Genomic DNA, 21135 nt, shown 5'->3' with positions numbered 1-21135 from the left:
GAACTTGAGCCTCCTCAGGTACCTGTACTATACATACCCACATGCAGACACACGCCACAATAAAAAAAATGACAAATATAGCCAGGTGTGGTGCTGTACATTTTAAATCCCAGCACTGGAGAGGCAGAGGTAGGCAGATCTCTGAGTTTGAGGACAGCCATACAAAGCAAGTTCTAGGGCTACATAGAGTGACCTGTCTCCAAAAACAAAAAATGAACAAAAAAAAGATAAAAATAAATCTTTAGAAAAAAAAAAAAAAACTACATAATTTACTAATTACTACATAACTCAGAATTAACAGTAAGAAAAAGAAAAGAATTAACAGTAAGTACAATGTAACCTAATCCATAGTCTTTTCATTGAAATAAAAAACTATCAACATAAATACAATAACAATAAAAAAAATTTTTGACTTCCTCTCACAGAATTTTATTCTCCTAACAATATAGCTAAAGTATAAATTACATACTTAACTCGAAAAACCAAAAAAAAAAAAAAAAAACTACAAAGTTAAAGTTTAATGCAATGAAACTTCTAATTAGTATGAATACTTTATTACTTGGCAGGCTACTAATAAAGTTAAATCAGACATAATAAACACAGTAAAGATTTTCCCATAATATGATGGACTCTAACTGAGGCGTAAGCATTTTATAAAGTAATTATCAAAGCTATATTAGACTTAAAAATTGGCCATGACCACATACCCCACAAGCATTTTTCCTCCTTGGACAGCCTTCAACTGTGATGCAAATTTTAAAAGCAAAGACTGTCAACCAGGCCTGATAACACATGCCATATTAATCCCAGCATTGCAGAGGCAGGTGGATCTCTTAAATTCAAGGCCCTCAAGGTCTACATAGTGAGTTCCAGGTCAGACAGGACTAATGCAGTAAGACCCTCTCAGGAAAGTTGGGGGTGGGGGTAAGAAGGTGACAAAGGTGGGGTTGTTGGTTTTGTTTTTTTAATCATGGTCCTTAAAAGGAAAATGAGCTTTTTTTTTTTTTTTTTTTTTTTTTTTCTGATTGCTTTGCAGATGAGGTTGATGCTTATGTTTAAGTTGTAAAACTAGGACTGGAGAGTTGGCTTAGTGGTTAAAAGCACTTGCTTTGTCAGAGACCTTTGAAGTCCACCTCTTACATACACAGTTCACACAGTTGCCTCCAAAGATGGTTGTGTGAGAGGGGAAGGTTGATTAAAAAGCCTTTCTTAGGTGGAGTATCTTAGCAATTGAGGGCAGTATACAAATTTAGCAAGTGTATTTTTATATGTACTCAGAAGAAGCAAATATCTGTTCTACCATGTGGGGACAAGCCTAGTAAGTGTTACGGAGGGACACTGCCATATGTGAAAGCATCAGTTTTATGTTGGGGATCATCTCACGTAAAACTGATACTTTCACATATGGCGGTTTTATTGATGGTACACATTCTTACCTTTTTATTCCAGTCCTGCTTTATCCTTGAAAAGCCGAGTTTCCCCCCATGACTTGAGCTTGTTATCAGCCTAGGCCCCAAGTCAGTATTATCTAAAGTAATAAGAATTTAAGTTTTAAACCAGGTGTAGTAGCTCGAATCTCTTGAGTTCAAGGACAGCCCTCAGAGCTACATAGTGAGACCCTGTCTCCAAAACAAACCAAAAAGATTTTTTTCTTTTAATTTTAATCATGAATAAATAAGTGGTGGAGAACTTAAATTCATTTTGTATACTTGGGGTATATTGTTTCAGAGCTTTAGTGCCTTAACCAAGAACTTTTGTGGTACAAATTTTTCTATGAAAAGACCACAATTGCAGATAGTCAAGTGCATGGTATAAACTAATAAAGAGGAGCATCTGTGAGTAGTCATTGGCTTTTAGAGACCCTACTCTCTGTGCCTTTGAATGGAAAAATTGCATGCCTTAAAATCATATTTTAATTATTAGTAGAGATCAGAGACTGACACTTGTAAAGATTATATAGGGAGGGGATTCACCCACCCAAATGAATTAACAGATTAAAAGAAAGTGCCTGTTTACATAGTTCAGTTCAGCATTAACTGTTATGCTACAAGAAAGGTCATTTATTGGGCTTTTAAAAAGTGTCCAGGGCTTTGGTTATAGCTTTATGGTAGGGCTTAGTATGCTTCAGGTCATGGGTTTGATTTCTGGCTTTGTTTTGTTTTGGGGGGAAAGTTCTCACTGTGTAGTCCCTGACTGGCCTGGAACTTGCTTTGTAGACCAGGCTGGCCTCAAAATCAGAGATCACCTGCCTTTGAGTACTGAGTTTAAATATATTCTGTCATGCCTGGCATGGGTTTAAGAGTACTGGGGGAGTGGGAGGGGTTGGGGTTAGGAGCTTAGGTATAGCTCTGGTAAAGCACTGGGTTCTGTCTCCCACACCAAAAAAAGAAAAGTTTACTGTAGGGTAGTAGTCTGTGAGCCCAACCATAACGGAAAACAGAAAAACAGAACTGGGCATAGTGGCTTAGCTTTGACAAAGTCAGAGTGAGGCTTTTAATAAGATTGGTTCCACAGTCCACAGAAAATGAGCTTAAATGACCTGACCTCAGAGTGGTTGCTCTCAGTAGGTAACTCATACTGACCACCAACTCACTACTGCCTCGAAGGTTATAGGCTTGCCACAATACCCTAACTAGAAATGCATCTTTATTAATGCTTTTGAAATGTGGATACCTTCTTGGAATGCTGTTGTTGTGCATTACATAGTGCACACATCCTCTTAAATTCTACCTGAGCACTTCTGCTTAGAAATCTTTTGCAGGGGGGGAGGGGGTCAAGATCATGCAGGAGGAAACCCAGAGACAGCTGACCCAAGCTTGTGGGAGCGCAGGGACTCTAGACCTACAGCTAGGGAGCCTGCATGGAACCAACCTAGGCACTCTGCATGTGGGAGACAGTTGTGTAGCTTGGTCTGTTTTGGGGCCCCTAGCAATGGGACCATGATCTGTCCCTGCCTCATGAGCTTGCTTTTTGGAACCTACTCCCTATGGTGGAATGCCTCACTCAGCCTTGATGGAGGAGGGAGAAGCTTGGTTCTGCCAAAACTTGATATGCCATGCTTGGTTGACTCCCATGCGAGGCCTTACTCTTTCTGAATGGAGATGGAGGAGAAGTGGATGGGGAGGGATATAAAAGGGAGATGGAGGGAGGGGAAACTAGTTGGTATGTAAAAGAAAGAAAAATCCTTTGCAGGGTGTTGAGATTCTAAGAGAACTGACAATGAACCTTAGATGGAATGGTGTTCCACGCCCTATATAGGTCAAAAGTTAATTTTTTTTAAGGTGAGGCGTGATTCATGTAACTCAGACTGGCCTCGAAATCACTTTGTAGTCAAGGATGACGGTGAACTGATCTTACTATATTGGTGTCTCTAGTGCTGAGATTACAGGCATGTACCACCACACACAGCTCTTCTAGTGACTCCTACCATCAACTGACATATTAGAAACTAGTCCAGTTAAAGTGGCTGAAGTGAAAAGCTACAAGGAGAGATTTTTCTTTAGTAAGAAATACTGAGGTTCCATTCTCTTGAGCCCGGTTTGACTGACGAGAGGTTCTGTAGCTTAGTTTTTACCTTTTGTGGCAAATAGTGCTTTTATGTATAATATTTATAATTGACATGTCCTATCCATGAACAAACCCAAGCTCCCCTGTTGGGGCTGCCACTTTACACCTAAGGAAGAACACTTTTTGGCGGAGCATAGAGTGGGCTTATGCCATGGAGCAAGGCGTTTCCCCGGGCACTGCCTGCATCACAGGGGAGGCTGCCTTTCCGCCCCAGAAAGGGGAAAGAAAGGGTGTCACTGGAAAGGGGACGGGGTGGGGGGGTGTCTGCGAGTGCACCGTACTGCGATATGGGGCCGCATTTTCCGGAACCTTCCCTGCCACTTGAGCTGGGAAGCAAAAAACACCTGGAGCTTACCCCTTTCTTCCTTTAGTTCTTCTCCCTTACAAGAAAGCACTGCCCTGCCCCTCCCAAACTCACCCCCACCCCCACCCCCCTTGCTTTGGTGCTTACCGCTCACATTTTGAGCTCGATGCTGCCACCATCTTCTGGAAATGCTGGTAGGGGCTAGTCTGTTAGTTGTTCTGTGTGGGAAATGTCTTTTTTTTTTTTTTAGGTCTTGCATTTGGCCCAGAGTACTAAGGTTACAGACATACATCATGTCTGGTTAGTTTCTTGATGTTCAGTTTAGAAAAGCAGAAGCTGTGACCTTGTGGTGGGTCTGGCCTACTTGAATGCTCTCTTACAATTCATGTACAGATTGAAAAGATAATTAATCTCTCTACGACAGTCTTTTCTCACTTAAGTTAGACTGGTGTATTAAATGAGATAATGCATGCAAAGTCGGTACATTATATCAGGCCTACAATAGTACCTGACAGAGTAAACAAGGGGAATGGAGTGATGCATGTATCGCCACCTAAAAATGAGGAAGAAGAGGAAAAGCTACGGAGAAACATGCTGTGGCCTCTGACCTGTAATACAACAACATGTATTTTGACAGCTCTTCAATATGGCTGACCTATCCAAAGCAGTCTTTACTTCTGTTTTCTAAAGATACTTCTTTTTTTCGTGACTTACTCCTTTTTTGTAGGTCTTTACCGAAGGAATATATTGTAGGGTGATGGATAAGTCAAAGTTTGGTAGTCCCATCACGGTTCTACTTTACAGGAAAAAACAAATTTAAAATACATTGTAGGTTTTTAGGTGATGGCAGGCTGCACTACCCTTTTTTTTTCCCCACACACACCCTTTTTATGGTGTTGCTTCATTATATTGTAGCTAGCTAGTTTAGAATACATTAGGGGGCAAAAGGAAGAGAGAAAAAAAATTTAAGGTGTGCTGATGATGTAGCAGCTGTCTGTAATTGTGATAAGTTACAAGGCAATGATGAAGATTTAAACACTAGAAGAGATTATTGTATGCCACCAAAAATAAATAACCCGAAACTTGCGATTTATCCCTGATCCACTGAGTCTTAATATACTTAGGAACAATTTGAGCATTTCCGTTTTAGGCTCTGTTGTTAATCTCTGCAGAAGATCAAACCATGATTCCCTTTAGACACTATTCTCAGTGGCCCCTAAGATATTGAATGAGGGGTGGGAGAGATGAGATGGCTCAGAGGTTAAGAGCACTGGCTGTTCTTCCAGAGGTCCTGAGTTTAATTCCCAGCAACCACATGGTGGATCACAACCATCTCTACTGGAATCTGTTGCCCTCTTCTGGCATAAAGTCCTACATGCAGATAGAGCACTCATATACATTAAATGAATAATCTTTTTTTTAAAAAAAGATACTGAATGATACAGTTAACTACAGTTCACAGTGAAGTAAAAAATTTCAGATCACCTCATCAATTGAACTGGAGGTTCAATTAGAATGTTTAATGGAAAAGTGTATATGAACTTTAAAAGTGTAAGTACAATCTATAATAGGGATTAGAAGAGCCCTTGTGTTTAAAGCCGTATTGATGAGGAGGAAGCCATAGGATATAGCTGTACATTTGCATAGAATGGTTGACCTAATAAATACTTAGGACATGTTTTTGTTTGTTTGTTTGGTTGGTTTTTTTTTAATTTTTTTTTTTATTAGAGGCTTGAGCCACTACCCAGTGCAGATGATGGCTTATGCCTGTAATCCCGGTAGTGGAACACTTTATATATATATATATATTATGAATACAGAAGAGGGAGCCAGATCTCATTACAGATGTTGTAAGCCACCATGTGGGTGCTGGGAATTGAGCTCAGGACCTCTGGAAGAGCAGTCAATGCTCTTAACCTCTGAGCCATCTCTCCAGCCCTAGGATATGCTTTTTTATGTAAGCTATGTTGATGGTAAAAATACAAAACAAAAGCAAAACAAAGGTGGTGGAGAAATGTGGCTCAGTGGGTAGCCCTGCTGGCAGTGCTTTAAGAAAAAAATTTTTAGATACTATGATGTTGCTGGGTGGCGGCGGCGCAGGCGCAGGCGCACACCTTTAATCCCAGCACTCGGGAGGCAGAGCCAGGCGGATCTCTGAGTTTGAGGCCAGCCTGGGCTTAAAAGTGAGTTCCAGGAAAGATGCAAAACTACACAGAGAAACCCTGTCTTGGAAAAAAACAAAAACAAAAAAATGTATGTATATGTGTGTGTGTGTGTGTGTGTGTGTGTGTGTGTGTGTGTGTGTGTGTGTATTATGATATGGAAAGCTGGTTATCATATAGACTAATGAAATAATATAAGGTAATCCTATTTTTGCAAAACCCAGTTTGTGTATTTGTGTGCATGTAGCAAAACTACACAGAGAAACCCTGTCTTGGAAAAAAACAAAAACAAAAAAGTGTGTGTGTGTGTGTGTGTGTGTATTATGATATGGAAAGCTGGTTATCATATAGACTAATGAAATAATATAAGGTAATCCTATTTTTGCAAAACCCAGTTTGTGTATTTGTGTGCATGTATTAATATGTTGATGCCTGTACCAGTTGGCGTGGTTGGGGACTTGCATTGCCTGTCTTTATTTCTGATCTTTAAATGTTCTGTGCTGATAATGTTTTGTAACAGTTCAAAATAATAAAATGTATTTCATAAATCTGGTTGCTTGCAAAAGATGAGTATTCTGTTGAGGAAAGAAAAGATGGAACTTTGACAAATCAAAAAATAAAAATATTCAGAAATCTGGAATTCTGGGTAGATGTTTTCTCTAGATTTTAGTTAGGTATGAATATTTGCTTCAAGTGCGCATGTTTTACTTGTCTAAAATAAAATTTAAAAGATGAAATGTGTTTATATTTAACTTTTAAAATTTGTTTTTAGGGCTGGAATTGTAGCTCAGTAGTAGGGTATGTGCATTTCCCAGCACCGCACACTAAATAAAGAGATGGTGTGAACTTAATTGAATAAAGTTATTTATTATAAGTTATAAAATAAAGTTATTTTCGTCCAAGTTACTTGTGCTTTCTCTTTGCCACACACTTCGCAGGCAGAGCAAAGAAAACGCCTAAGTAAAAGGCACCTTGAACAGCAATCAGTATCAAGTAGAGACAAATTTTGAATTGCTCAAACTTACAGCATGAGGCTTTGTTTTTGTTTGTTTTCTAACTTAGTTGGAGGAATAAGAACACAACTTCTTAGTTACCATAAAATGCATCAGGCTTCTATTTGGTGACGGCCTTTTTTGACTTGAATCTATTGCTGATTATCTTGTACCACTGCAGGAACTGCAAACAGTTGTCACAGTTTATGTGTTTAGCACCCTCTAGTGTTTTATTTTCTCATTACAAAAGCATAGTTTATTCTTACTAAGCTTTAGCTAAAAGAAATGTGAATTTGTTTGCCATCCAAGTGTGACTTGTTTTACTTTCCATTACATCCAAAGAGACTCCCTTGTGCTACGCTCCTCAATCTTTATAGGTTTCAGTTTGTTTGTGTAAAATGAAGTGCCAGGTTGGGATTGTCTAAGAATTAAATGATATAAATAGATCCAGTCAATGTTATAGGACTGAAGATAAAGAATTGGGTGTCATAATCCTGCTAGTTGAGAGAACAAGAAAAGTAAAGAATAAATCCTAGGTATAATTCTAATTTCTCCAGTACCATCTTTATTAAGCTGTGGGGGGAGTCAGAGGACAACTTTGTAGAATCTGTTCTCTCCTACCTTGATGTGAATTCTGGGGATCAAAATCAGGTCACCAGGTTTGCAAGGCAAAGTGCTTTTACCTGCTGAGCCATGTCACAAGCTGGTTATTGCTGAGACAATTAGTACCATTTCTATAGTCTGGGAGCATGTGGTTTAATTTGCATCTGTCACAGTGCCTATAATTGCTCGTGCTCAATAACTAAATTTGTCTTTTAATGTTAAAATTTGACTGTATGGTCAATCTTAGAAAACAGAAGACAAAGAATGGTAGCTAATAGCATAAAATGGAGCCGGGTGCAGTAACAGCATCCTGTAATCCAGCACCCAGGAAACAGACACAGAAGGATCACAAGTTTGAAGCCTTGCCCGTTCTACACAGCAAGGTCCAGGCCAGTCTAGACTACAAAGGGAGACCCTATCTCAAAACAGTAATAATAACTAATTGACTATTTTGATTCTACTTTCTTTTTTTCAAGCCAGAGGCTTTTGGAGTAGGTAACTTCTGAAAAGCTGTGAGCAAGGTTTGTTAGCATGTGCAAGTGCAAAAGTAGCACAGTTATCAGTAGCCCATGTGAGTCCTGATTTACAAACCAACCCTTGGTCACAGGCTGCCTGTTCTCATATGTTCTCTCATGTCTAGTACTGCTGAACTACAGCTAGAATTTATTTCTCCAGGAACAGCCCAAAAGATACAGTCTCTGTAGTTCTTTTCCTTGGTACTTAACACTACTGGATCCCCCGGGAACCCATGTACCTCAAAAAAGGACTAGCTTGCTTATGACTTCTGAGTGCTTAGTCTTTGAACAAGCCAAATGTCCCTATGCCCATTATTCCTTTGTGCCATGTGTTAGCCATGTAACTATTGTCTCAATTTCCCTTGTGTTGCCTTTGGATTAATGCTAACCCAAATTAGTTTTCTCATGAAATGGTTAACTTGAGCCCCTGTTAATGTTAGGGTGTTATTACTAACTTTCACAGCTCTGACTAGTATGATATACAAGGTATGGTTCCCATTTTCCACACAAAATTTCTAGTGGCTCTGTTAAGTGGCATAGTCAGACTTCTAACCTGAAGTTGCCTTTGTTTAAAGCCAGCTATCAGAAACATTGCAAAGAGAATTTTGAGTGAAAGCGATTTGGGGAATTATGAGAATCTTGAAGCTTCGTTGAGGTACTAAGCCCAGTGGTTTTTTAAATTTCTTGATTCCAAGGAAGCCCACATGTCTGACCTTGCTGTAATGGTCATTGTGGCTCATGATGTAGCCACACCACAGTTTTGGAAGGCTGGCACTCAAGGTTCTGACATTTTTTTCTTGGGAACCTTTTGCATTTGTCATCCTCCAAGCTGGGGAGGCAAGTTCTTTTCTGGCAGAATACTGCAGCTGCTATTATTTATCCCTCAGGGATAAGCAGCAAATCCCAAGCCTTACAGCTGCGGTCTGTCTGTGCAAGCATATAAAAGGTGGGTTCACACGCCAGCCATCCTGCTTACAGTGCTTTGGGCAATGAGTTCTCTGAGGCAAGCTGTACTGCAGAACTGAAAGCTCTGTCTTGATGGACATATATTCTGCAGTCCTTGGGGAGGGTGGGTCAGGGCAGGGAGCTCTTCTATACCCATGTTCCCTTTCACTTAGGCTAAGCACATTATTTCTTTTAATTACCTTTCCTCTCTCTGACATTCAGCCCTAACACTCCTAACACTCTAGTTCTTAAAAGCTTTCCTCTGCTTTACACTTTAGTCTCTTTGAAGGATCTCAGTCAATGTTAGAGTTCCTGTGGGTGGGTGGTTAGCAATCAAAGCCACAGACACTGGTGTGGGGGTGGAACTAGTCAGGGTGGAGGGACCACAGCTTGAAAACAAATGAGCCTCTTTCATAATCCCAGTAAGAGTTTTGTGGACTTTTAAAGGTCTGCTGTTTTGGCAAGGCACTAGAGTTTCTGGAACTTTTGGAAAGAATGAGCAGGAACTAGTTTCCCATCTCTAACAGTTTCAGCAAAACTTTTGTGTCCAAGTAAAGCCTGTTTATTGTTTTTTGTTTTTGGTTTAGTTTGGTTTGGTTTTTAAGTCTGTTCCTCTTTCAGCAAACTAGGTTTGGCATTTTCAAAGCAGCATAAAGCAGAGCATCTAACCTCTGGAAGTTTTGCAGAATGATGAATGGGCTCAAATTTGAGATGACTGTCTTTTAAGAAAAATCAAATCTGAGAGTGTTCAGTATATGTGCTAGTGGAGGAACCAGAGAGAATCCCACAGGGCCTTTAATTCACTGTTCATTTGCACTTGAGGTTATGAGACACTTTGGTAATTAACATTTTAATATGGGTGTGCCTGTGGTTCTGGAAATTTACAGCTGTTTACAGCAAATAACAAAGCTACCCATTGAAGATGCTGACTGGGCAGGAATACTGTCTAATGACTTTTCCAGCCTCTGGACCAACTCAGGTCTGGAAACAAAATGAGTTTTGGCTTCACATGGAGCTTTAAATTCTGATGCTTTTCAACTTTTCAGATTTCTCCTTTGGAAACAGAGGAAGTGAAACAATAGCAAGCACCTTTCCCTGAGATCAAAGAATGCCCTCAGAAACTTTGAGAGAATTCTCTAGGTCATGAACTGCATTTGGCATTCAATTTGTAATCCCAGTGAGTTGGCAAACAACCCTAAATCTAATGGGAGAGCTTGAGATCAACCCATCTTTAAGTTATGGCACTTTAGCTGAAAATTATAAACCAGCCACTTTGAGACCCAGAAAGGTCCCACCCAAAACTCTCTGGCCAGTGAGCAACCTCAACTAGGAAAGCAAATATATTTTGTACTCCTAGACTCAGCCCCCAAGTTGAAGATTTCTATTAAGTTGCTGTTGGCTGGAGGACCTAGGTTAAGTGTTTCAAGATAGCTTTTAAAATGTTGCTGCTCCATAGTTTGTCTTATCTGTGTGCTAAGACCTGAACAATTGCAACCACCAAATTCATTTGAATTGTTATAATAGGCTTGAGTTCTCCAACTTAGCCTAAGAGGCCAGGTGGCAAGAAGACTCACTTGCACAGCTTTCCTGCATAACCTCTTTGTTCCAGATACATTTTGTCTTGAGGAGCTGGTGGTAGGTAGAATCCAGAAGAACTGGAAACTTAAGTGCCCAGGTGTGTATGATCTGAAAATGTGATGTGCATTCTGTTGTGTCTTTCCTCTCCCTATTACATCACACACCACAGAGTCAGAAGACACTCCATTACTAAAGTAGAATTGGGTTCTTGTGCCCAAAGACAAAGCTTGATAAACAGAAATATACATTCTTTCCACAAAGCACATTGGCTTTTAGGTCAGGAAGTCAGAGCACTGTTCTGTTAAATATTCAGGTCTGGTATTACTTTGGATATGTGTAGAGACAGATGGCATAATACAGCACCAGTTCAGTAATGTCAGGCTATACTCTCATTTTCAACACATGGCTTCCATTTTGCAGTTCAAGATAGTTCTAGCTCCCACTCTGTAACAAAAAGGGAGAGAATGAAGACACTCCTCCCTGTAAGGGTAATTAATGGACTCCCACCTGACCATATCTAGCTACAAAGGAGGTAGAGAAATTGCATGACCATGTGCCCACATAAAAAGTCTATTTAAGAAGAGACTGGGCAAAGAATGGCAATGCTCCCTTGTAGTTCTAGCTGTTTGTGAGGGTAAGGCAAGAGGATCACTTGTTGAGACCAGCCTGAGTAGCACAGAGAACTCAAGAGAAAGCAAGACAGATACAGATTGGAGAAGAGCCACAATTCTCTCTTAGTGGTTTACCACTTCAGACATACCTATTAATAATTCAAAGTGTTGAGTTAGAAGCCCATTGTGTTCCTTGAATAAAAGAAAATGTTAAAAACTGGAAGTCATCTTATTCCCTCTATTTTTGAATAGCATAGAATCTAGGTGTTAGTAGAACTTAAGAATTATTGTCATGAGGGGCTAGATGACTCAGTGGTTAAAAGCACCTGTTGCTTTTACAGAGGACTTTAGTTTGGTTACCAGCCCCTACATCAGTTGTGTCATAGCTACATGTAAATCCAGTCCCAGGAGGTCCAATGCTCTCATCTGGTCTCTTTGAGCACCTGCACACATATGGCACATATATGTCAAATTCTAATTGGTCTTAATAAAAACCTGGAGTCAGATATTGGGGTAAATGCTGAAAGAGCAGAGAAGTAAAGGAGCAGCCAAAGTCACACTCTCTGAGCCAGGCTCCTGTCTCCACCCACCTTATATTCCCCTCTCTGCCCAGCCATATCACTTCTTGTCTGTACAGACCTCCAGACCTCTATGGTTAACTAATGGCTAGCTCCACCCTCTGATCTTCAGGCAAGTTTTATATGTTAGAGCACAAACAAAATATCAATGCAGTTACACACATAAACATAAATAAAAATGAAAAATCTTGAAAGAATTCTGAAATTATTACCCAGTGATAATGATGTTAGGATTTCCATGTCTTCCTAACATAAACGTAGACATCCAAAACAGCAGCTTGGTGATTTCCATTATATGGCTATGATAAGTGGCCAATACTATTGTGATGTGGCTGGAGTAGGGATATGATTTTAACCTGGCTATGATTGAAAGAAAGTAGAAATTGGGAAATTTGGATTTTAGATTCCACCTCTTAGCCTGACCCTGAGTATACAGAGAAACTTCTCTTGAAAAACAAAACAAAAAATTTACATTTGATCTTTCCAACACTTGCCCTCATTTTAAGGTACTTAGGAAAATCAGTTATTCCTATTTACACCTCTTCAAGAACTCTTGGGCACCCTCTAAATTATGAGTATCGAGAGCAAGATAAAAAAGCTTTGTCTCATGGAGTCTATGCTAATGTGCAGAATATATAAAAATCTTAGCACAGCCAGGGGTGGGGAATAGGGCACACACCTTTAATCCCAGCACTCAGGAGGCAGAGGCAGGCAGATCTCTTAGTTTGAGGCTAGCCTGGTCAACAGTGAGTTCCAGGACAGCCAGGGCTACAGAGTGAAACCCTGTCTGAAAAAAACAAAACCAAAAAAATAAAAATCTAAGCACAACTAGCTAGCATATATATGCAAATGGTTATTGTCAAGGAGGGCTATTGCTTGAATTTTAAAAGGTCTTTTAATAAAAACCTGGAGTCTGATATTGGGATATATGCTGAAAGATCAGAGAGATAAAAGAGCAAACCACAACCACCATCTATTACCTCACCAATTCATGAGCTGAAAAGGCTTTAGTTCCTGTCTCATACTTTTATATACTTTTCTCTGCCCACCATATTACTTACTTTCTAGTGCTGGGATTGAAGGCATGTGTCACCACTGCCTGGCTCTGTTTCTCTCCTAGACTGAGTCAATCTCATGTAGTCCAGGGTGGCTTTGAACTTACAGAGATCCAGATGGATCTCTGCCTCCCAAGTGCTAGGATTAAAGCTGTGTGCCACCACTGTCTGGTCTCTATGTAGCTTGTTCTGTTCTCTGATCTTCAGGTAAATTTTATTAGGGTACACCACTGAGGGGGCCTACCAACTACCCATAATATTCCCAGGTCTTTGAAATCTCCCATCATGCATCTTCTCTGGCCAATGTGAGTGAGGAAGTAGGAGACCACATAGTCAGATAGGAATATAAGGTCTAGCCTGAACTGATATCCCCTCCATCCACTTGACAGCCCCGTGCTAATCAGCATTGCCTGGTTTTATCTTGTCCCTTCTATTTGTTCTAACCTCTGACTGGGAAGTGGGAAAACAGATTTACAGAAGTCAGTAAAAAAGACTATTGTTAAAAGGCACTGTTCCATTTCTAGATCCAAGAAAAACTTCCTGTTTTGTTAAGGCCCTTCTTAGGAGCGGAAACTAGCGCTCTCAAAAGAAAACCACAATAAATAATTTCACTGATGTACCCTGTGTGTTTAGCAAGACTTAAATCCCAAGAGTTATGTGGTGAATAAGAAGAGAAACCATCAGATACAAACCACTGACTTCCTTCCCTCTCTACCACTCCCTGAAGGAACAGTGACAACTCCAGAAACAAAGGCATTTAAGATAATCTCGAAAAGTAACCAGGGAAAGCCTCACTCAAGGACTGTGTGAACTCAAATTGCTCATGCTTTCTCCAGGTGGAGTTTCCGTTTTTCCAAAAAGATCTAGAAAAGCTGCTGGTTGGCCTACACTTTCCCATAGTAACAGAAGTTTGGTTCATCACAAGTTTGTATCTTGTTTTTGTTTTGTGACCCATCCTGACTGATGGTAGTATGATGTCGGTGACAGGGAAATGCCAGTCAAGAGCCCTGCTTATATATAAGTACCTGGACTTTGTATCTTCATCAGTGGAACCTTTGGCCTCCACCATCCTGACTATGGAGGAAGAAAATTCAAATGTGCTCATCTGTGCCTCAGCCTAGAATTGATAATTCTGTCTTAGTGGTTGAAACAAATAAATGAGGAATGGAAGAGTTAAGGAACCACATGAATATTTAATGCGGGCAGCTTGTGGGGGGTTGGAGAGGGCAGTGCCTCTTCTACAACATTTTAATGAAACATGCTTTCTCCAACATGTTAAAGCATCAGATCATGTTTGTCTTAACTAATACTCAACTATTCTCTAAGCATCCTAACAGGCGGGCCTAGGGTGAAAAATAATCTACCCCACTTGAGGGTGGCTTCTATGAAAAGGTTTTATCCATGAGCAATTCTGCTGAGTTATTTTCTTTTTTGTTGTGTTGTTGTAGTCTAATTTGCTGCCCCAGAGGAACTAGCAGCTCAGTGCAGGTCTGACATAGCTTATCCTGAAAATATATTGATTAGTAGCTGGATTCAAAGGTAGTGTATATGTGTGTTTGACCCAGAGGTCAGGTATGATGGTTACATGCCTATTATCCCAGTACTCAGGTAGCTGAAACACGAGCAACACATACTCATCCTGTGAGTATGAGGCCAGTCTGGGCTACAAACAAAGACCATCTCAAACTAGACAAATTCTTAACCATCCATATTTAATGTTAAAATAATGACAGCAGCTGGGTGGTAGTGTTGAACATCTTTAATCCCAGTACTCAAGGGAAGCAGAGGCAGGCAGATCTCTGAGTTCAAAGCCAGCCTTGTCTACAGAGTGAGTTCCAAGACAGCAGTGCTACACAGAGAAATCCTGTCTCAGAAAAAAAAAAAAAAAGCCAATAAATAAATAATGATACATAAAACTGAAGAGTAGTGGTGGTCAATGAGATGGTTCACCAGGTAAAGGCGCTTGATACATTTGCCTGATTATTTGAGCTCCTTCCCCAGAATCCATGTAAAAGTGGAAGTAGAGAAGTGACTCCACAAAGTTGTTCTCTGATCTTCATACACATACATGCTCCCCTCATGCAATAAATAAAATAATAAAAATGTTTTAAACTGAAGAATGACACCAGTGCACACAATAGAGCTCTAGACTCTGGGATTAAAAGATAAAGAAGGGATGTGAAGTTGGGAGGGAAATGTGTTGGGGGTTGAGGGGAGTTGAAAGGGAATTGAGGAGATAGATACCAAAACACATTGTACATATATCTGAAATTCCCAGAATAAATTAAAAAAAAATAGAAAAAAAAATAACTGAAGACGTCCTGAAGGATTGTTCACCAAATTGTTCAAAATATATGATTCAAGCTTCCTCTTACTGTTGACTCATGTTTGACTCTTGATGGGTGTTTTGACATCAGGGAGAATGCTCTGTGTTCATCACTATCATCAGTTACATAGGTACACAGTTAACACATGTGTACAGTGCTCGTGAATGAGCTTGAATGCCTTTGCCAGGACAGTTAAAAATCCTCCAACTGGCAGTCTTACCAGGGCTCGGGCTTGCTCTGGAGACATTTTGTCATTCACTGAAAAGGCAGGAGAGCAAAGGAAATATAGATGAGTTCAAAGCAGGCTTACTTCACAGGGTGGGTCTCCGCTGCTTTGTTTGAGTTGGCCTGCTTTGGAGCTGTTTCAGGACATGAGGCTCTCCAACCAGGAGGCCCTTTCCAGACCTGATTTCCCCTTGGAACGACACAGTATCCTCCCTTCAAATGTGGCAATTGTAAATTCCTGTCTGGGGAGCAGCAATTGCTTTGAATTACAAGCTATTTGGATAAGCCAGTATTGGGTTAACAAGGCTGCATTGTCCTGCAGCCCTTTATTGAAATTTGTTATAGTCATTTCTGATGACATTATATTCCTCTGCCTAGCATATGACTGCAAAGGAATACCTTTTCTACGGTTTGACTGGATCTTTTTTAGTTGTATGTAATAGAAACTTCTTTTCACCATTTTATCAACACTGAACATAAAATTCTGGTATCTTTTTTTTTATTTTAATTTTTACTTTTTTTGACATCTCTGATAATTCTATGCCTTAGAGATTTCTCAGATTTGAGGTACCCAAAATAATACTTCATAACTGTTGTGCACATACAGAGGGGCACTCAGTATATTCACCCAAATTAAAATTTTCTTCTTTATACTGTGTGCATATTCTACTTACTAAATAGATCCACAGGAGCCCAGATTAAAACAGCAATAAACCTGCTCATGTTACACTCTCATCATTGCTTTGCAAGCACTTTAAGTGTGTTTTCATGGGGCTGAAGAGATGGCTTAGCATCTAACTGTTCATACTGCTTTTGTAGAGGAACCAGGTTTGATTACTAGCATCTACATCTATTGGCTTACAATTATGTGTAACTCTAGCTCCAAGGGATCTGTCTGCTCTGGCCCCTGATGTCTGTGGGCACCTACACTTAATATGCAAATATCCACATATATACATATAAATATGTATATAAATAATTTTTAACTTTTATTTTTTGTGTGTAGGTGTTTTATCTGCTTATGTCTGTGCACCATGAGCTTGTAGTGCCCACAAAGACCACAAGAGGACATCATTTCCCCAAGAACTGGAGTTACAGAAGTTGTTAGCCACTATATGGGTGCTGGGAATGAAATCCTGTCCTCTAGAGAAGAGCAACCAGTACTCTTAACTGCTGAGCCATCTCTCTCCAGCCCCTAGAATAAATCTTTTAAAAATGTTTTTTGATAATTAAAGTCAATCTACATTTAGTTAAATCCACCCCCCCTTTATTTTATTTATTTTATTTTTTTGAGAAATGGGGCCTCATTGTGTAGCCCTGGCTGGCTAAAACTTGCTGTGTAGATCAGGCTGACCTCAAACACACAGACACCTGCTTGCATTTGCCTCCAGAGTGCTGAGATTAAAGCTATTGGATACCAGACTTGGCCCCCTTTCTATTTTCATTCAGTCAGAGACTCAAGCCTAGTACTGCCCACCTTTAGGGTAGGTCTTCTCCTTGACCAATGTAATCTAGATAATCATCACAGATAAGCCAGACGTTTTTCTTCAGTGATTCTAGATCCTGTAAAGTTGGCAATATTAACATAATCCTATTCTTTGTCAATTTATTTTACATTGATATGGATTTTTTTATTATATTTTTTTTTTTACCATCACAGGCAATTTATTTTGTTCTATTCATTCACAGTTAATACAGAAAATACTTGGAAACATTTCCATATAATGTTTGACACAGAAATCATCAAATAGAAGTATACAATGTTGACAGGAGGCAGTACATTTATAATTTATAACCCCAAATGTATTTATAAATTAGAAATGGAAAGATCTACAAATGAAATTATGAAGGTTCACCAAAGTCATTTAATCTGTCAGTTTCTCATTCATTTTTATGTCAATTTAACACCCAAACATCACTTTTAGGCAATAGCCTTCATCCCCTATCCCCATAAGTCCATGGCCATTTCATAATGCAAAATGAATTCAGTCCAATTTCAAAAGTTGCTATGGCTGGGTGTGGTGGCGTACGCCTAGGCAGGCAGAACTCTGAGTTTGAGGCTAGCCTAAAACTGTAGAGGAACAAACAACTTTACAGAGTGAGTTCCAGGTAGCCAGGCCTACACAGAGAAACTCTGTCTTGAAGAACTTTTTGTAAAGTTGCCATGATTCTTAACAATTTTAACACTGTTTTGAAGTCCAAAGTCTTGGGCTGTGAGATGGTTCAATCCCTTAGAAGCCATGGCAGAAGGTGAGAACTGTCTCCCATAAGTTGTTCTCTGACTTCCACATAGGCATGCATCAGCACTCAAACACACATTATATAGGAAATTTTTTTACATCCAAAGTTTCTTCTGACACTCTCTTAACTGTACCTATGACATCACAAACAAGTTACATTCTTCCAATATACACAGAATAAACATTCCCATTCCAAAATAGAGAATTGAGGTACTACTTCTGCAGCAACATGTCTAGTATCTAGAGTTTGTGATGGAATCATCTGGGCACCAAAGGGCTTAAAAGTAGCCCCACCCCTCCAACTCTGCTCCTGCAGCACACTCAACTCCTCGAGCCAGCTGTACTTACTGTATCCAAGCAGCTATCCTTGGCAAATTTGCCCTTGGCAAATGTTCTGGCATCTCCAATACCTTGGTGTCTTCATTGCAACTTGGGCTTCACCTTTATGGTTTCATACAATGGCCATGCAAAGCCTCCTTGCAGGAATTCCAGCTTTACCACACTTTGTCTGTCCTCAGCAGTCCTCCAAAACCATGGTCCAAGATTCCATGATCCTCTCAATGTTGCATCTTTCATAGCTGCATAACCAGTACCATCTGGGTAGTCAGCTTTAGGTGGAACCTGACCCTTTTGGATCACAGTTTATAGCAGCCTCTGTGCTGTCCCTGGGGAAACACTTCCTTAGATAGTTGCTTTCCAAGAACAGGGCAGCAGCATCCTTAGTTCAGATGCTCTCCTTTCAAGTGAATTCACATTTTCAAATTTCCATGGGTATCTCCCCTAACCCATCCCTCACCCTCCACCCCCCATGCAAAGCAGGAACTTCTCTTTTTAACAGCCATGGCCTCTTTTTCTGCAGCTTTAAACACTACAAACTTTCTATATCTTCCTGTCCCACTTGTTAGTGCTTTTCACTGTAGTTATGAATAAGAATGGTGAGCAATCACCATCTCACAGCCTGCATGCTGCTATCCTCCACCATACAAAGTGTCATCATCACTCCTATATTGAGTGTCTCTTGTCTTTTCACGACATGGCTGGAATGCAGCTGGATTCTTTGCCATAACCCAAGTGACCTCTAGCCCAGTTTCCAATGAAGTCCTTGCTCCTCATTCTGAAACTTCATGAACCAAGCTTCCATTTTTTACATTTCTCTTGATCCTCTGGCCCATTAAGTTCTGCTTGCAGAATTCAAGAGCTTTTCTAGTCCAAAGTTTCAAACTTTTCCATATTCTTCCTTCAAGTCAGTTACAAAGGCCTACCACCCAGATAGCCAGGTTCATCACGGCAGCAGTCCCATTTCTCTTTACCAGTTTTTTTTAACTAGGTATTTGTCTTGTCACTGTAACAAAATACCTAACAAAAGTGACTTAAAGAAAGGGGTTTATTTTGGCTTAAAGTTCTAGGAAGTCCAGTCCATCCTGACAGCGATTGGCAGGGCAGCAGAAGCAGGGGCACATCTTGTTCACATCCGGGAAGCAGAAAGTGATGAATGTTCTTTGTTTGTTTGTTTCAACCTTCACTGTATATCCCTAGCTGTCCTGGAACTCAAAGATCTGTCCACTGTGGTGGTATTGTGTATTCTAATAAATTTATCTGGGGTCAGAGAACAGACAGCCACTAGATACAAAGGCTAGAAAATGGTGGCACTCACACCTTTAATCCTAGCATTCCAGAGATAGAAATCCCTCTGGATCTCTGTGAGTTCAAGGCCACATTGGAAATAGCCAAGCATGGTGACCACGCCTTTAATCCCAAGAAGCAAGCCTTTAATCCCAGGGAGTGGTGGTAGATAGCAAAAAGATATATAAGGCGTGAGGACCAGAAACTAGAAGCATTTTGGCTGGTTAAGCATTTTGGCCTGGTTAAGCATTCAGGCTTTTAAGCAGCAGTTCAGCTGAGAGCCATTGGGATGAGGACACAGAAGCTTCCAGTCTGAGGAGACAGGACCACCTGAGGAATTGGCAAGGTGAGATGGCTGTGGCTTGTTCTGTCTCTCTGATCTACCAGCATGGACCCCAATAACTCGCCTCAGGTTTGATTTTATTAATAAGAACTTTTAAGATTCATGCTACATCTGGCGCCCAACGTTCGTGTTGCGAATTCATGAAAAAGCTGTTTGCCTGTGGCCTTGTGAGCCCCAGCTCAGGCCCAAGCTACACTCAGCCAGCTGTGGTGGCACACACCGGTAAGATTTGCTGAAGGAGACAGAGGCAGTAGGATCCCGAGTTTGAGCCGGCCTAGGAGGCTTGGGAGAAGCTTTGGCCCGGACTGAACCACAAACAGTGGTGGGACCATGGAAGCAGTGGCTACTGCTCCACGTTGCCAGCTCCTCCTCATCGTGTTGGTGACTGCGGTGATGCTGCTACCTGGGACGAAGGGTTTACTGCTTCTGGTTCAGAGAAGAATTACCAGGACCAGGACCATCGTGTTACAAGAAAGCATCGGCAAAGGTCAGTTTGGAAAATTTTGGCAAGACAAATGGTGGGGAGAAATTGTTGTGAAGATTTTCTGTTCTAGGGAAGAATGTTCATGGTTCCGAGAGACAGACATTTATCAGACTATGACTGCTCCAAACCACAGAGGAGGCACAAAAAAAAAAAAAAAAAAAAAAAAAAAAAAAAAAAAAAAAAAAAAAAAAAAAAAAAAAAATTCTGCATGGAACCATGACCACACCTAACAGCAACTTTGAAATCTTCAAAAGGACTATGGTAAAGCCATTAAGCTGATTAACACCACGGAAAGATCTGCTTTGGACTACAAACTGCTTAGGACAATTTTGAGATGGCTAGCTGAGATGATCCAGCCTGACAGACTACTTAAACAAGGACTTGAAACAAGCCCTGAACTTTCCTATTATGCAGAGACTGGACAAATGATACAGGACTTGATGATTAACCCAAAACTTTTCTTTTCAAGATTCCCTAAAGATATCTTCACCCCTAGAAAGCAAAAAGAAAAAGAGAATATAGATATGAGATAGATCATCGAATCTACTCTGAGAAAAAAGATAAAGAAATAATAGGATAAATAGGTAGATCATTGAATCTACACTGAAGAAAAAGGGGAAGATATAAAAATGACAAAAGGTAGACTACTGAATCTATTATGAAAAGAAAAAAGAGAAAAATATGGATATGATAAGAAAAAAAAGGGAGACTATGGAATCTACTTTTAAAAAGGAACTACTTGTTTTAAATAAGATAAGTAATGAAAACTTTTTGGTCTGAGTTTATCAGATGTTACTGGACTGGACATTGTTACTATATATAATGGAGTTTTTATCTGAATCTGTCAAATGTTAATGGACTAGACATCATTAATGTAATTTTTGGCTGTATATATTGTATATACTTATTGGATAGTTTTTTCTTGTATTAGTTATAAGCTTTTTTTAATTTTAGACAAAAAGAGAGGAGATGTGGTGGTATTG

General features: G+C 40.0%; 1 protein-coding gene across 5 annotated transcripts in view; it reads left to right on the top strand.

The window, feature by feature from the left end:
• LOC119087584 (actin cytoskeleton-regulatory complex protein PAN1-like) overlaps positions 1–21135 on the top strand; it is a 41696-nt gene that overhangs the window by 10872 nt on the left and 9689 nt on the right. The window lies entirely within an intron of this gene.

This window comes from Peromyscus leucopus, chromosome 3 (genome assembly GCF_004664715.2).
Source record: "Peromyscus leucopus breed LL Stock chromosome 3, UCI_PerLeu_2.1, whole genome shotgun sequence".
Classification (NCBI taxonomy): domain Eukaryota; kingdom Metazoa; phylum Chordata; class Mammalia; order Rodentia; family Cricetidae; genus Peromyscus; species Peromyscus leucopus.
The sequence above is the reverse complement of the archived record's forward strand: the minus strand, read 5'-3'. Positions and strand labels throughout refer to the sequence as shown.